The sequence below is a fragment of the Pongo abelii genome, chromosome 14 (genome assembly GCF_028885655.2).
Source record: "Pongo abelii isolate AG06213 chromosome 14, NHGRI_mPonAbe1-v2.0_pri, whole genome shotgun sequence".
Taxonomy (NCBI): domain Eukaryota; kingdom Metazoa; phylum Chordata; class Mammalia; order Primates; family Hominidae; genus Pongo; species Pongo abelii.
The window spans coordinates 30,558,983-30,574,759 of NC_071999.2; the positions used below are offsets into that span (position 1 = coordinate 30,558,983).

General features: G+C 39.7%; 1 protein-coding gene across 6 annotated transcripts in view; it reads left to right on the forward strand.

The window, feature by feature from the left end:
* The window catches only part of ATP8A2 (ATPase phospholipid transporting 8A2), a 663,838-nt gene that overhangs the window by 289,776 nt on the left and 358,285 nt on the right, over positions 1-15,777 (forward strand). The gene's annotated exons all lie outside the window — the stretch shown is intronic.

Genomic DNA, 15,777 nt, shown 5'->3' on the forward strand with positions numbered 1-15,777 from the left:
CCAGTAATCCCAGCACTTTGGGAGGCCGAGGCAGGCAGATCACCTGAGATCAGGAGTTCGAGACCAGCCTGGCCAATATGGTGAAACCCCTGTCTCTACTAAAAATACAAAAATTAGCTGGGGGTGGTGGTGCACACCTGTAATCCCAGCTACTTGGGAGGCTGAGGCAGGAGAATCACTTGAACCTGAGAGGCAGAGGTTGCAGGGAGCTGAGATTGTACAATTGCACTCCAGCCTGGATGACAAGAGTGAAACTCCATCTTAAAAAATAAAAAAAGAGTTAGCTTCGCTTTGTTTGCTCTTCCTATCTTCCAGATAAAATTATCAAGAGATTCAGTCACAGATTTGCCTCTGCTTTCAGACACTGCCAAATCCAGAGCAAAACCATACTTCTCTGAACTTTCCCCAAAATCATCTAATAAGAGCCCAGAGATTCCCTCCTACAGCTCTTTTGCTCAGAGCCACCCCATAGTTTCACACAGACTGCTGGCTGCCTGATTACAAAGAGCCAATAAACTCAACCTAGTACTACTGTAGTCTGCTCCTGGTGAGCTGTGGATGAAGGGTATTGCTACCTAGGTAAGATTTGATGATATTATTACACCATTATTTACTTGTTGGCATTTGTGAAATATTAAAGGTAGCAGGGCCTATCATAGGAGGAAAAGAAGGTTGATGGTAAAAACGGAATGATGTATTTCAGCGAAAGCTGCCTAACAAATCGTCTCTCTCAGAAGGTTATATATGTGCAAGCTCTTCACTGCCTGGAAGAGCCAGTGAGTCACTCCAGGCAGGCTTGCAGACGGTCGTTTGATTCGAGTTACAGATAGCAGGAGGTGACCCTTTGAAACCTATTTAGAAAAAGTTCTTTCTAAAAGCTATCGATTGTGCTGATTATGATCATAGCAGGTTTCAACCTGCTGTCCAAGTCTGGAACTTTAGACAAGTTAAGATCAACAAGCACTCTGCGATCGAGTTTCATTTAATTAGAGTTTGCTGCCAAGTCAGGTTTTGAGGCCAACTGCATGCCAGGTGCCTTTCAAAGGTTGTCTGTCTGAGCTGGGGGAACCTTGGAGGATGCTCTGCCCTTTCTCCAGTATTAACCTTAGACCAAATCCCAGGGGCTTGCCCTGAGATAAGCTATCTCTACACCACTGGAAAGAGAATGCTTTGCTGCTAATGCATGAAGGCAGAGTAAAGGCAAATAAGTGGGAAATCCAGTTCGGTAGGCTTTTCCCAAAAGCCAGAGAAAAGCGTTTGTAGTCCTTTATCAGGATGGTGGGGGAAAAAGAAAAAGTAAGCTGACTTTTATTTTTTCAAGTCACTTTCCTAAGAAACTTGTAAGGACCTCTCTAAGGCACTGCTATCTGTCTTTGTAGGGCAAGCGTGAAGCTTTCCCTTGCCAGCTTTATGATGTCATTCAATTAATACTGTAAAGGCTAGATCAGAAGTCAATTTGGCAGCTGTGCCTTTAGGGAAATTTTTGGGAGAATGACCTTCCATTTCTAATAAGCGTGTTATTACATTTAGAATTAAATTACTAAGAGCCAAGCTACCCTCTTGAATTTGCTGTTAGCCATTTTTTCCCTTTTATTTTTAATGAACTAGAACAAGTTGAAGCCAGTTGTTTCTATTAGTAATAGTACACAGTAAGAAAGGAACAAAAAATCTTTTACTATCAGGCCCTTTATGTTGGACAAGTTTAACTCTTCTAAATGTCAGAATTTGTGAAAGACTTCTACAAAGTCTATTTCTTTTTTCTTAATTTGGGTAGAGTGGGAGAAGCCAGTGGGTTCCTTTCACCAATTTTATATTTGAATGCCTCCTCATGTGTGAGTTTTCTTCCTTAAAGTGAGAAAGATCATCTTCATTTAAACATTTGTGTGATTCTGAAATTCATGTGGAATATAAATGGGCCCCAAAGTCCAATGGTATATTCTGTAACAATGCACCTACAGAGTATTTAACCCATCAACCACTAGAGCCCAATTTAAAACAGCAGTCCTTAAGGCAGGGTGGTACCTGGGCTGATGTAAATGAATAGACACCCAGAGGGCAATTGAGAAATAGCTAGCAAGCAAGTTGGATCCATTTTAATATCAAATAACACTCTCAAATAAGACAGAAGAACTTTTTACGAATGATGTTGGCAGAGAGAGATGGCAGTTTGGAGCCAAAATTTAAATCCCACACTGTAAACCTAAAACAAACATAAAAGGGTGCTCCAGGTTAACTAAAGATGACAAATTATTGAATTGTGGAAAACATAGAAGGAAAGAAAAGAGAGTATGTTCAGGTATGAAGCAATAAACCAAGTCACAAAGCTGGAAATACTCCCTCATTAAACAAGACCTCTTTAAGAGCAGGGGCTGTCACAACAACTTGGTAATATTCCGCACATTTGCTAAGGTAAATTCAACAATACTATACATGGAAATGCTGCTACTGGGGATCCCGGTTACCCCAAAAGGGACTCTTTCCTGTTTGGCTTCATGAAGACAACACATAAAACCAAAAGTGAGTGCCAAGCAGTGCAGACTTTATTCGATGGTCATGCAATGGAGAAGTGGGAGCGTAGCTCGCATATCAACATCTCAGCTCTTGAGAACTGGGAAGTTACAGATATAGGGGATTCTTCATTTTAACAAGCTTGTAATGATGGCCCATTTGTGTCTTTGTTCACAAGTGGGTCTCTGAAAGACAGAGACAGAGTTCACTACATGTGGGTATGGTATTTAGATTCCTCTACTGGAATGCAGGTTCCTTGAAGTTCAAGGATATTGTGATGCACAGGTGCTCTGACCCAGGAACACAGCCTGGCCTGCCTATCAGATACAGACCACAGGAACCATCTGTTCTACTACTCTTCCACATTCAAAAAATCTGCCACTGCCTAGGCTACCCCTACCAAGTCTAGGGGTGTACATGAGCTTAAAATAATTCATGGTATTAAAGGTCAAAATTATTTTTCTATTTGTACCTTTATTGATTCCACTGATATTCAGCCATTTGCTTATTGACTGGTGTTTTCATTGTGGTAGAGCCACACAATTTTTGTTTTTGATTGTCATTACTTATATAGACTTTTGAGAGGAACCTAAGATTGTCTTTTTCTTTCTTGCTCATTAACTTGTAATATCTCAAATATATACTTAGTAAAGTAAAAATTGACTTAAGTAAAGGGTGAAAAAATGATTATGAACTTAAGAAGGATTAAAACCAATTTGCATAGCTCTGGAGAGACTGTCTTTCCTTGCATTACTTGGGTAAAGCAAAAATTAAAAGAGATGAGATCTATTATCTGAATCATGGATAGTGTGACCTACCCACAGTACCTACTTTTTAACCTCCCAGTGGGCGTTGAAATCTGATTCAGCACATTCTTGGAGAGTGATGAGTAAATTTGTTGTTATATAAAGATTTTTCAAAAATAAGCATCAGATTGAAACATGAGAAGAAAGGATGAGATGTTAATTTAAGTGATTATGGGAAGCTGTGATTTATACACATGAAATCATTCATTTGGAGATGGGTAGTAAGAACAATGAGGATCTTAGGGACTGAGTGTCTGTTTCCCAGGACACTAGGGACAGCATTAGGTAGTGATTAACTTAAGAATTCTGAAGTGTGATTGCCTAGATTTGAATCCTGGTTCTAGTCCTTTCTAGCAAATTACCTAAGCTATCTCTGCCTGGACCTTCCCATCTGTAAAATGGTGTTAATAATAACATCTACCTCATAGCGTTATTGTGAGGATAAAAGTGAGTTAATATATGCAGATTTCTAGAACAGTACATAGCATATTGTAAGCGCTGTTATACACATTTACTCTCATTACCTGCTGTGATGAGTGTGCAGAGGTTAACCAGGAGACAAAGGAAGCTCACACCCCAGTTGTTTTGGGGGCTACATTCTTGGCGATGTTTTATCGTTGCCCCTGATAGTTTCCCCATTTTTAAGAAAAAAAAATTCATAGGCTTAGCATGTGGTTGATTTAAGCCTAACTTTTGACTGATTCTATATGGGATTCTGGTTCTCTGATTAACTTTGATGTTCTAACTTTACCTAGCGAATATTTTTTTTCTTTATTTTATCAAACAGGGAAGAGGTCTTTTGATTTTTGGATTATTTGGTATAATATTATATTCTTGAAATCATCTTGTGACTGTCAAAAACCTGACTGGAAATGAACAGTGAGCCACTGCAGACTGAAACAATTATTCAGGGAAACATAAATTCATAATCACTGGGCCTAAAATGAATTAGTGAGTAATCCAATCTGGGGGTGAGAAATGAGCCCTTGGCAACATTGTCTTTAGGCTACAGATGGTCCTTGAAACACTATTAGCTGGTGGATCTGAGCACCTGAAAGGTTTAAGGAAGCCTGGGTCTGTGCTGAAGGTGTCTTTGGGTAAACTGTCATATTTGCATGCAGCATCCTTTTAGAATATCAATGAGATCTTTATATGCATGTATTATCTCATTTCCAAGCACCCTGTCAGTAAATGGATGGGTGGCATCAGCCCGAATGCAAAGGAAAGGGGTTCATCTGGAACTGAAATAGCAGAAAGGGAGCAGGAGATGGATATTTGATGGCTGCCCTTCCCTGTGCATTGTGCGAATGCCACTAGGTGATCATCTCAGGACACCTGCACAGGCATCTGAAATGCAGTGTAGAGGCTCTGCTTGGCAGATTTGAGGACATTAAGGCTGAGATAAGATAACTATCTTGGCCAAGATCACATACGTGGGACATGGCAGAGCCAGGATTCAAATTCAATTTTGAATAATTCCAAAGCCAATGCAGCACCTGAATGCGTAGGTTTAATAAAATTCAGCCTAATCCTTCTGAAAGTTAATTCAATGCAGGAGTGACTTTAGCATCAATATTAATTTGATTTCCTTTCTTATAAGTTATTTCAAGTTTGCTGTTTCCCTACAGTTTGAATTGAACTTTTTCTTCGATTGCTGGGCAAATCTCATTTATGAGTTTGCAGATGGGAGAGGTATTCTTTAAGTCAGCTTTGCAATTAAAATGAACTAGAGTACAAATGTCTCCATTTAACCTTGACACCTGACGTAATATTCACATGGCCTCATCATCCATCATCTTTTATGTGCTACTGAGGTGCACTGGGCCACTGGCTTTTATCCCATGATCTGTAGAGTTGCATCCCAGATTATCTGTTTCAAGGATCGCAGACCAGCTACTTTTTCTGAACTAGAATTCTCTTTGTTCTAGACCTGTTATTTGGGTGATATATGGAGATGAAGAAATCTTCAACCTGATTACTATCTGGCTATAGAACTTTATTGTATCCCATAGTATACAGGACTGGTTTGAGTTTTGCCTCTATTCTAGCCATTTGCTGAGAAGAAAGACATTTGTGGCGGTCTCCTCAATAGGAATTTTTATTAACCATAAGTGATTTAAAACCATTGTCAAACCTGTAACTTTTAAGAGTTACTGTGGCAGAATGAGGGGAAAATATTCTGAAGTTTAATTAGAAACTATAGAAATTAGAGGGCCAGGCACGGTGGCTCACGCCTGTAATCCCAGCACTTTGGGAGGCCGAGATGGGTAGGTTGCTTGAACTCAGGAGTTTGAGACCAGCCTTGGGCAACATGACGGAACCCCGTCTCCACAAAAAATACAAAAATTAGGCTAGTGTGGTGGCGGGCGCCTGTAATCCCAGCTCCTCGGGAGCCTGAGGTGGGAGGATGGCCTGAGTCTGGGAGGGCAACAGAGCCAGACCTTGTCTCACAAAAACAAACAAAAAAAACCTGAAGAAATTAGAAGATGAATAATGGCTGTGGTAATTTACTTTCTTCTAAGTAAAGGTCTTTACCTACTTTACAAGAAAGATCTTTACTTACAATAAAATAAGTTACCCGTAAATGGCCTTAAATATTGATTAGGTTGTAAGAGAGAATATGAAATTAGATAAAATGTAGCAATATTTGATTTCATCATTTCCTTCCTCACCCACACCTCTTCTGGAGTGGGCAGTCAGTCACATGATCTTGCCCCTCTTCAGCGATTGGACTGTGGCTGTTACTGTCAGGAGATGCCCGTTTGTAGGTCTGCTGGTAGAAGTCTGAGATAGACTGGCTCAGAGACAAGCTGTGCCAGTAAGAACGCCCTAAGAAACTGTTCAAGCCAGAGAGAGCAGTTGCCAGCGGGCAGTGGTTACTGGAGCTGGAATGCCAGATGAAGTCTGATGGGTTTGGCTCTGATGGGTCTTGTGCATCCAAAACCAGGTAACCAGAAGGAGCCAGTTGATCAAGCAGATATAGAAAGATCCCCAGAGGGAAACAGAGGTGTCTTCCAACAGATGTGAAAGATTTTTCCACATCCCAATTGCTACCTGGATTCCTGAGACTTGGTTTTCATTTTCTCCTGTGAATCTAGTGACCATATACCTTTCTCCTTGCGGTAACATGGGACGTAACTGATTTTCTTGAATGCGAGAGAGCTTTAACTAAAAGAAGATTGACACTTAAGACAAAATGAAATACTGCAAATAGTCAAGAAGATCTACACTTGGGTCCAGAATGTTATAGAATTAAGAAAATAATTTTCTGTGGCATCAGAGATTAAAAAAAAAAAAAGCCGTTGAGACCAGGAGCAGTGTGGCTGTGAATCCTTCCAGAGCCCAGATGTACAAGGCAGCAGAAGCAACAAAGGCTGTGGCCAGCAACAAAGGCAGAGTCCCCGGTAGGCGGAGGTCCCCATGCAGAATGTGGTGCAGCAGTGAACCCAAGATTTTCCTTCACAGGGCAGGGGAACTATTTCCTAATAAGCACTGGCACTCCGGTTAGTAACCAGCTGATAGGATTATATCAACCTGTCTCTAAGTCCGAACAGATTATTCAACTTTTTTGAGTGGTATTTTAGAATACATAGGTCAAAGGTGGGCATGATGGCACACACCTGTAGTCCCAGCTACTTGGGAGGCTGAGGAGGGAGGTGTGCTTGAGCTCAGGAGTTCAAGTCAGCCTGGGTAACACAGGGAGATCCTGTCTCTAAAAATAAATGTTAAAAAAGAACATGTAGATCAGAATTTGGATGACTTTTTTTCCTCAGGTGCAGAGATGGTAGGGGCATGCTTTCAATTCCTGGTACATGACTTTCTTTCTGGTCTGCTTAGCAATATGTGTGAAATGTGGCCAAGGATATGGGGCTTGTGTGGAAGAGTACTAATATGTGTTTGTACAGTTGTGCCTGTGCCATATAAAAGCCTCATCCAAATAAGTCTGTACTTCTGTCTTAAATTCCAGAAACCATGGATGCATACAATAAGCATATTGGATAGGTTCTCTAACCCAGAGCTTATTTGTTTTTATTATTATTATTATTTTAGAGATGGGGGTCTTACTATGTTGCTCAGGCTGGACTTGAACTCCTGGGCTCAAGGAATCCTCCTGTCTCAGCCTCCTGGGTAGCTGGGACTATTAGATGCACACCACCACTCCTGTCTCAAAGCTTGGTTTTTAAGCCCTATATATATTTATAAAATATATTCATAATATATTTTATAAAATGAATATATATATATTTATAAAATACATATAAGGCTTAAAATTTTAACGTTAAGAATGCTGTTTCTCTTTTTTAGTTTCTATTGGCCAATGGAAAGAACATCAAGGGATTGTAGGCCAAATTTATAAAATATTTACCCAGGAAAAGGCTGGTTTACTTTCGTGTATTCAAGTATTGTCATTGTATAATTTAGGTATTTATACTCCCTGGGAAGGTGTTTCTTGGAACATTTTAATTATTGAATCTTAAGAATATTAGTTTTTATTAATTCATCATTTATTTGTTTATTTTTATTTTTTATTTTTTTGAGACCTAGTCTTGCTCTGTCACCCCGGCTGGATTGCAGTGGCACAATCTCGGCTCACTGCAACCTATACTTCCCAGTTCAAGTGATTCTTCTGCCTCAGCCTCCCAAATAGCTGGGACTATGGGCACCTGCCACCATGCCCGGTTAATTTTGTGTGTGTGTGTGTGTGTGTATGTATGTGTGTGTGTGTGTGTGTGTATATATATATATAAGTAGAGATGATGTTTCACCAAGTTGGCCAGGCTGGTCTTAAACTCCTGACCTCAGGTGATCCACCCACCTCAGCCTGCTAAAGTGCTGGGATAACAGGCGTGAGCCACCACACCCGGCCACAATATTAGTTTTTAAATGAATGATTCCTAGCTAAGTTTTGCTATTGGAAATACAGGAGTTAATTATGACAATTATCATTTGATGTTGTGGGGGCTAAATGTGGGTATTTTTGGTGTTTTTCATTTTTTTGTTACATATGTTAAACTCTGAGTCTTTTGACAACACCAAAAGGCATGATGACAACTTTATATACATTTAACTTTGCTTTCAGGGAGACTAGTTCAAGGCAGTAAAACCTCAAAATGGATTTGCAACTGAATTAAGGTTTTCTGAGTAGAGGTAAAGCTGAGATAGCCAAAACTACTTCTGCTATCTCTTTAGAAAAAGTACTTTTATTCAGTCTGTTCTTATAAGAAATAAGTGTGATTGTTTTCTTTTTTACCATAAGTAGAATGAAAACAAAATTAGAAGTCATTACTTTTTTTCTCCAGCTTACTTTTTGTTATTGAGGTAAAAATTACGTAATATAAAACTAACCATTAAAAGTGAACAATTCAGTATATTTAGTACATTCATGTTTTGCAACCACCACCTCCATGTAGTTCCAAAACATTTTCATTACCCCAAAATTAAAATCCTGTACCCATTAAACAGTAACTCAACTCTTTCCCCTCAAAATCACCAGTCTGTTTTCTGTCTCTATGGTTTTACCCACTCTGATTATTTCATGTAAATGGAATCATACAGTGTGTGCTATGGTTTAGATATGGTTTGTTTGCCTCCACCGACACACATGTTGAAATTTGATCCCCAGCATGGCAGTATTGGAAAGTGGAGCCTACTGGAAGGTGTTTGGGTTACGGGAGTGGATCCTTCATGAATGTCTTGGTACTGTTCTCAGTAGTGAGTGAGTTCTCATTTTTAGGAGAATGGATTAATTTTCATGAGAAAGGATTAGTTCTCACGGGAGTCAGTTGTTAACTCCCTTAAGACATCCTTTGCATTGCCCTCTTTTTGCACATATCTGTTTCCACTTTGACCTTCTCTCCCACTCTCCATCTCATGTTGTGATGCAGCATGAAAGCCCTTGTCAGATGCCAGGGACATGTCCTTGAACTCCTCAGTCTGTGGAACTGTGGCCTAAATAAGCCTCTTTTTTTTTTTTTTATAAATTACCCAGTCTTAGATATTCTTTAATAGCAATACAAAATGGACTAAGACAATATGTATAACCTTTTATGCCTGGCTGCTTTCACTTAACATCTAATACTGCTTTCTTTTGTGTTTGAATTTTTTTTCTAGTGTGCCTTTTTGATTCCCTTCTCACTGCTTTTTCTGTATACTTTTTAGTTATTTTCGTACTGATTTACCATGAGTATTACAATTAATATTGTAAGTTTATAGCATTCTAGTTTGAAATGGTGCCAGTGTAGCTTCAATAGCATATAAGAACCCTGCTGCTATATAGCTCTGTTCCCCCTTTATGTTATTTTCACTAATTTTATCTTTGTATATTGTATTAATATAGATTTATAGTTATTGTTTTATGCACGAGTCTTTTAAATCACCTGGGAAAAAGAAGTGGTACAACCCCAAAATACATAAATAATGAATTTCATGTTTACCTATGGTTACCTTTACCTGTGATTGTTATTTCTTCATATAGCTTTGAGTTCCTGTGAAATGTCCTTTCCTTTCAGCCTGAAGTATTTCTCTTTAGCATGTCTTGTAGGGCGGGCCTAGCTCCTTTAGCTACTATATATCTGGGAATGTCTTCATTTCTCCTTTAAATAAAGGAGTAAATTTGCCTTTAAATAAAGGCAAAATTTACTAATTTTGCCAAGCATAGAATTTTTGGTTAAGTTTTTTTTTTCTTTCTGCTTTTTAAATATTTTACCCCATTGTGTTCTGGCCTCCATGGTTTCTGATGAGAAATTGGCAGTTGATTTTATTAGGGATTGCTTGTATATAATAAGTTGCCTCGTTTTTGCTGTTTTCAAGATTCTCTCTCTTGTTATTGGCTTTTGACTTTGAGTATAGTATGTCTTAACATAGATCCCTTTGAGTTTATCCTACTTGGAGTTTGTTGAGCTTTGTGGATATGTAGATTCATGTCTTTCATCAAATTTGGGAGTTTTCAGTTATAATTTATTCATATATTCTTTCTGCCTCTTTATCTCTCTGTTTTTCTTTTGGAACTCCAATTTGCATGGGTTGGTATGCTTGATAGTATACCACAGGTCTCTAAGGCTCTGCTTATTTTTCTTCTTTTTTCTTTCTACTTCTCAGTATAATTTAACAGTATATAAAATATGCATAGGAGTATCTTCACATTTGCTGAGTCTTTCTTCTGCCTGCTCACTTCTGCTATTGAACCCCTTTAGTGAATTTTTTACTTCAGTTACACTTTTCAATTTAAGAATTTCTGTTTGATTCCTTTTTATAATTTCTGTCTCTTTACTGATATTAGCTATTTGCTTATACATTGCTTTCTTTATTTCCTCTACTTTTTTTGTCCGTGTTTCCATTTCCATTTAAGACAGTTAATTTAAAGTCATTGTCTAGTAAGCCCAGTGTTTGAGCTTCTTGGGGAATAGTTTCTGTCAATTTATTTTTTTCCTATGAATGGGACATACTTTCTTGTTTTTTGGTAGGCCTTGTAACTTTTTTTTTGAAAGCTAGTTGTTTTAAATATTGTTATGTGGTATCCCTGGAAATCAGATTCTCTCCCCTAATCAGGGTCTATTATTGTTGACTCCTGAGGGCTGCCATCTGTTTAGTGATTTTTCCAAAGACTGCATTCTTTACTGTGTATTATTACTGAAGCCTCTGTTCTGTTGACATATGGTTACTGACATTTCCATTTTGTTATCTCACTGGTCAGCCAGTTACGTGACAGAGGATTTCCTTAAATGTCTGGAGCCAAAAAGAAAAAAAAAAAAAAACAAAACACCAAACTTTTTTCTAGTCTTTGCAGCTTAGTTCTGACCTAAGTCATTCCCTCAATGCTAAACCAGGTCACCCATGGCTCTGCCTTAGCCTTCACCTCCTGCTATGCAGAACCCAAAGATCCACCTGTGAGGCAAACCTATGGTCCTCTCAGGTCTTCTCTGAGCATGTGGCAGTCTTAGGCATGGATTTTTCACCCTAGCTTCCACAGCATATACATTTTTTATTCCCTCTAGAAACTTCCTTCTTAGCCTCTGCCTTCCCTGCTTTTTGGCCTGTCCCTTACCAGTTTTTATTCCCTCCAGAAACTTCCTTCTTAGCCTCTGCCTTCCCTGCTTTTTGGTCTGTCTGTTGCTTCCCTATCCATTGTCCCAGGCATAGGTAGTGTGTGTCTTTAAATCTTTCAATACATGCCACTGCTACCTGAAACACCACTGCAGCCCAAGGGACCAGGAATGAAACAAATATCAGCCTCTGTGCAGCCCCTCAGGGAACCGCCAGGCAGGTCAAAATACATACCTGCAGTATTTTAAGAATAAGGTTTACTTTAGCTCCCTGATACCAGCAAGCCACACTAGGAGGGCAGGCCACCATCCCCATGGCTGCCCCATGGTGCTGGGGTTAGAGCATGGTGGGCAAGCGAGAGAAAAGACCCCAGCGCTTTCTTACTCAAATCCAGCTGCCTTTTTCTTCATTCAGCATATTCTTTGCTATCAAAGGTTTTTAATTAACTCCTAGAGTTCTGAAAAAGCTGGTTGTGTCAGTATTTGTTAGCTTACTCATTACTTTAGTTCAGGCACCACTTGTTTGAGTGCCCTACTCCACCATTTTGTATGATGTGATTTGGTAGTTCCTTCTGAAGGAAGACAGTCCCACTGCATAGAAATCTAAGTATGAATATTTTCAATGAAACATGCTGTTGTTCAGGCAGCCTTTTCTGCCTGAGATTATTGAATTAGACGTTCTGCAGTCTCTTGCCCTGGTGTTGAGCCCTGGGAGCTGGATGGAGTCTGAGGTGGATTGTTCTCATCCTCTTCCCTCTTGCTGCAGGTTCCCTCTCTGAATTTCCTGGCACAATGCCCTGCTGTCTTAAATGTTTACTAATATTTGCTAAAAAAAAAAAATGATTATTTCAGTTTAGCTATATAAGGTGAAAATGGTTTCCCATTTTCAGAAGAATGGTTTACCACCTTTTGGCTGGCACACCTGTATAGCTAACACAAATGTGATATAAAATTTAAATGAATTTGCAGAGCCTGAAAGAGCCTCTTCTTTGACTACCCAGGAGAAAAACAGGTGGCAACACTTTATGTCTTAGAGGATGTTCCTCCCGATGCCTTAATTAGAAACTTGTAGATTTACTTGCAGTCCAGCTATGTGCTCATTTGCATAGTTTAGTCTAAAGGCTTTACCTAGAGTCACAACTTGATTGTTGTCCAACTCACACTGGGTCACTAACACTGCAAGCTTGACCTATATGTGAAATCATGGTGCTGGTTCCTCACCAATTTCATGACTGAAAAGTTGGTTTACTTCATTTCTTCTTGTTGGCAGTTCTGTTAAGTGTCTTGCTTCAGCTATGTCTGCAGCCTCTGGACAGGTATAGTGGAGCAGTGTTGCGGGAAGTCAGGGACCCCAAACGGAGGGACCGGCTGAAGCCATGGCAGAAGAACGTGGATTGTGAAAATTTCATGAACATTTATTAGTTCCCCAAATTAATACTTTTATAATTTCTTATGCCTGTCTTTACTGCAATCTTTAAACATAAATTGTAAAGATTTCATGGACACTTATCACTTCCCCAATCAATACCCTTGTGATTTCCTATACCTGTCTTTACTTTAAGCTCTCAATCCTGTCAGCTGAGGAGGATGTATATCGCCTCAGAACCCTGTAATAATTGCATTAACTGCACAAATTGTACAGCATGTGTGTTTGAGCAATATGAAATGTGGGCACCTTAAAAAAAAGAACAGGATAGCAGCAATTGTTCAGGGAATACGAGAGATAACCTTAAACTGACCGCCAGTGAGCTGGGCGGGACAGAGCCATATTTCTCTTCTTTCAAAAGCAAATGGCAGAAATATCACTGAATTCTTTTTCTCCGCATGGAACATCCCTGAGAAAGAGAATGCGCACCTGGGGGTAGGTCTCTAAACTAGACCCCCTGGGCTTGGTCGTCTCTTATGGTCGAGACTGCAGAGGTGAGATAGACTCCAGTCTCCCATAGCACTCCCAGGCTTATTAGGAAGAGGAAATTCCCGCCTAATAAATTTTGGTCAGACGGGTTGATCTCAAAACCCTGTCTCCTGATAAGATGTTATCAATGACAATGGTGCCCGAAACTTCATTAGCAATTTTAATTTCGCCTCAGTCCTGTGGTCCTGTGATCTCGTCCTGCCTCCACTTGCCTTGTGATATTCTATTACCTTGTAAAGTACTTAATGTCTGTGACCCACACCTATTTGCGCACTCCTTCCCCTTTTGAAACTCCCTAATGAAAACTTGCTGGTTTTTGCGGCTTGTGGGACATCACAGAACCTACTGACATGTGATGTCTCCCCCGGACGCCCGGCTTTAAAGTTTCTCTCTTTTATACTCTGTCCTTTTATTTCTCAAGCTGGCCGACACTTAAGGAAAATAGAAAAGAACCTACGTGAATATCAGGGCAGGTTCCCCGATAGAGCAACGTACTATTTTGCTCAGTGAGGGACACTGTAGGTCATAGAGTCCATCTTGGATGGGTATCAACTTGAAGTTAGTGTCTGCCTGCCTGCCTGTCTCTCATATGTTTGTCTGGGGGGCCTATCTGTATATATACTTTTGTCTTATTTGAAGATTCCAGTTTTTTTCATAGAGAGGCAATAAAAGATGCCCAAGGATGTTCTGACTCCCTTTCAACTTATCCTTGTAAGGCACCATAGAGAAGGTATCTTAGGTCTTTTGTTTTTTCAGACTGTGGTATCATCAGTTTTTCTCCAAAGTGCTGGCTGCCTCTCACAACATCACTGCAGTGTGTTGTCATGCTGGCAGTGTCTTTCTATTTCTCTATGGGGTGGGAATGGAGGCAAGAAGATATTCTTTTCTAGCACATTTGGCAAGGGGAGTTCAATTCAAAACTCTAAGGAATTGGTTTTTCAAATCTGTGCCCCCTTTGTTCTTTTTTTAAAAAAAGGACATTTAATATTTCTCAAGTGCAAACTTCTCATTCTGGCTGCTATTTATTTTCTTCATTCTCTAAATTTATTCTGTCAGCATTTCTGAAGCTGCCTCTGCTGGTTGCCAGGCAGTGGCTTTACTCCTTTTGGAGTAAAGATGAATCTGACCCCAGGGTAGGATCAAAATCTGTACCAGTAGGTCCCATTTCTGGCTTTTTGAGCTAATATAGTCAATCTAATTTCCCTTGCATGTGATAGCTATTAAAACATTTTAAGACGGTGAACATGCTTATTTAAGACCGGAAGAGACTCGGTCACAGAGGAAGAAGGAGGCAATTACAGAGTGGGAGTGGGCAGGCTTCGGTGGTTTGGAGACTTTGGGAGACATGAATAATATAAGGGATTGGTTGAAAAGAGGGAGGGAGCAGGGTAGAGGCAAGAACCTTTGCTCAGCTTGTATTTTTTAGGGTCAGTATTCTCTGGCAATAATCTCTCCAGCTTCTTTGGAACGAAAACATGAATAGTGTATTAGATTAAAAATCACAGGACTCCCAGGCTAGCACTGATTCTCCATTCAACCCTGCCTCTTTCCTACCATGATGGACAAGGCAAGGAGAGGAGGGACAGAATGCTTTCTCCTCCGCCTCTCACTGTTCCTGTGATTTTCAGATTGTACTATTAGCAGAGTTCTGCAGACACTATAACAGCAAATACTGATGATCTTCTATAAATGTATGTGGAATTCTATTTGATGATTCTTGTTTAACGCCACAGAGATTTTGGATAAGATACAAGAAGATTACCCATTATGTGGCAAATGAGACCAGTTGGGATAGCTACAAAGCAGAGACTCTGACTTCTGTATACTGCACAGGAAATTGATTCTCCCTACTCTCCTCCTGTCATGTATGATACCAATGTAATTATAGAAATAGAACTCAAACATATTTTAACAAATGTGGTACTGGAAAATCATACAGCCCTACTGGCTAATTTTCCTTAATTTCATGATGTTTTACAAATTGGCAGTTATTGCTCCCTGTCTACCCTGACTTGTTTCTCTACTAAGCTTGCTTTTTCCTACCCCGGACACAGATCTGATCATAATCTTCCATATATCCCACCCAAACAGCTATTGGTGAGTAGGAAAAATGGTTTAGGCTGATAAAGAATGATTCACAGCAATGGAAAGAAAGCCAGCCACTGAAGTAACTTATAAAATGAATCCAGTAATTCAGATGTATTTATAATTTTATTTGCCTGTGTGGTCCTAGTTAGACTTGGCTCTGCACAGGGAAAGGAGGGGAAAAAGAAACAATTTTAGGGGAAAAAGTGAAAGATGGTACAAAAATTTGGTGAAAATTACATAGTCCATATGCCACTTTGTCATCATTAGGCTAATGTTTTCAACAAGCTGTTTTTTGTGGTTCAGCAGAGGAAACTCGGCAGTGTAATTGCAGTCATGGAATCCTACCTGGCTTTAGTTCCACCATGGCTACATCCTGCCATAAACGGAGACTTCGGGAAGGTCTAGGAAATATTGTGGT